Source organism: Littorina saxatilis, linkage group LG8 (assembly GCF_037325665.1).
Source record: "Littorina saxatilis isolate snail1 linkage group LG8, US_GU_Lsax_2.0, whole genome shotgun sequence".
Classification (NCBI taxonomy): domain Eukaryota; kingdom Metazoa; phylum Mollusca; class Gastropoda; order Littorinimorpha; family Littorinidae; genus Littorina; species Littorina saxatilis.
This window is the reverse complement of record NC_090252.1, coordinates 53,194,689-53,197,188: the sequence shown is the minus strand read 5'-3', so window position 1 is coordinate 53,197,188 and position 2,500 is coordinate 53,194,689.

The window sequence follows — 2,500 nt, the reverse complement described above, 5'->3', positions numbered from 1 at the left end:
TTTCATCAGTCCGCCATGGATATTCTGCAATTGTCTGACAAATGTTAGTGTCGTGACATTATACGCTGGCCTAACGATATCATAGCTATCGTCAAACACCGTGCATTTCCATGGATTGTGACCAGCCCCGAAGTCATAACACTCGCCGAGTCTGATCTCGTTTCCATTGGTTGAGGGACCCGAGAAAGACCAGTATATGTTGGACGTGTTTGTGAGACCGGTGCACGTGAGTGTCGACTGGTTGTTGCCCCGGACAGTGTAGGCTTCCTCCTTCTGACACTCACTTATGTCGATGTTGAATTCTGGCTCTACCCGAGCTGTTAACAAAACATGAAACGCCAATAGTTTATGTCAAAAAACAGAAATGTACTGTCTGTAACAGAACATCAATCGTTTAAATTGCATGCACGCACCCACAGAAACGGAAACTCAAACGTAAGAGCGCAGAGAAGGGGTGAAAGGATTGATATAATTATGTATGCATGTTAAAGATACCTTCTATTTCGTGCAAACGGTTTTTCAATCGTCTTTAATCAGCTTGAAACATATCACAAATCTACAACCGTGTCTTTCTTTCTTTCTTTATTTGGTGTTTAACGTCGTTTTCAACCATTCAAGGTTATATCGCGACGGGCAGCCGTGTGTATTATATGGGCTGAATTAAGACCTCAGCTGACATCTCCTGAGTAGTTAAGCACAGGAAGAAACCAGGATGTCGATTTTTGGAATGTGTGCATGTGAAAAGATTATTGTATCACATTGTATGGGTTTCAGATTTGCGGATAGTTACATGATCATTCACAAGTTGTGTGCAGTTAAGCCGTGTGACGGCAAACGCATTGGCGATTGTTCCTGGTGAAAATGAAAGGGCGAGGAGAATCACCCGAAACGTACACCACACCACACTAGTTCTGATGCCACGGCATGTGGAACGGTGTAGGTATTTTATATCCTGTTGTTTTAAAAGTTGAAAAAGTTGAGAATGACAAATCGTGATGTCGTTTTCATATCCATGAAACAATATATAACATGATTGAAATGAAACCAACAAACAAAATAGTAAATCAAGCAAACAAATAATCAAGAAAACAGACAGACATACATATGGACAGATATACAAACAAACAAACAAACAAACAAACAAACTCACAAACAAACAAACAAGCAAACAAACAAGCAAATAAACAAACAAACACATACACAATCAAACACACAAACTAACAAACAAAGTGTCGTTACTCGCCTGTCAAAGCCCAATAAAGTAAGGCATACATGAGAAAGGTCGTTGTCAATTGTTTAATCCTTGTACTGCTTGATCCAATTGAACGTTATATCACTCACATTATCAATCAATCAATCAATGAGTCTTATATCGCGCATATTCCGTGGGTACAGTTCTAGGCGCTCTGCGGTGATGCCGTGTGAGATGAAATTGTATACGGCCATTAGATTGCAGCCATTTCGGCGCATATTTACCTTTCACGGCCTATTATTCCAAGTCACACGGGTATAGGTAGACAATTATTAACTGTGCCTAAGCAATTTTGCCAGGAAAGACCCTTTTGTCAATCGTGGGATCTTTAACGTGCACACCCAATGTAGTGTACACGGGGGGAGGTTCGGACACCGAAGAGAGTCTGCACACAAAGTTGACTCTGTGAAATAAATTTCCGCCGAATCTGGGATCGAACTCACGCTGACAGCGGCCAACTGAATACAAATCCAGCGCGCTACCAACTGAGCTGGGCTTTCCATGTGGTCAAATAAGACACATTTGAAATTATACACAGCCTGCGGTGAAGTGTAGTTCTGATTGGCGTATTTCTGTTTAAAATCTATTGATCATTTTAATTCATAGTCCATGAAAGAGGAAAGACTGATTCTGGCAAATGCCTCACATTTTTACTAAGACATTGATCAGCACATGTTTTCCTGAACGTCCCAAATGACGACGGCTCAGTAAAAACATAACACATAACCTGATCATCCTACCTCAAGGCTTCGTTCGAACTAATGGAAGTTAAGAGCTAAAGTCGACTATGGAATATTTAAGCTCCCAACCCAAACACTTCCTGACAGCATAGAATATCAGCACACAGAAAAGGCATACAAATCTCCGTGTTGTATGAGAGCAACGCGGTATTCATTTTCACACGCCACACAATGACAGTTTTCTTTGCAGGGGAATGATAGTGATTCGAAGGTCCTTTCATTTGACTGCTTTGAAATCAAACGTTGGCCCTTGAACAGCGATGAGAAACTGTGTGTGGTGGGCGTGTTCATGTTTTCATTCGAGAAATTGATCTGCCACAAACGAATGGATATCCGCCAGTACAATAAACAAATGCATAACGATCACAAGAATTGGGATTCCAACACTGAAGAGTTTGAGTAAGGCAGCCGTCCTGCTATTCACACTCAATAATAGATTAGCGTAGTTACTGAGTACAGCGAGTCAATCCATTGCAATGTCTTTGTATGTGTGTATAGTGTGTATAGC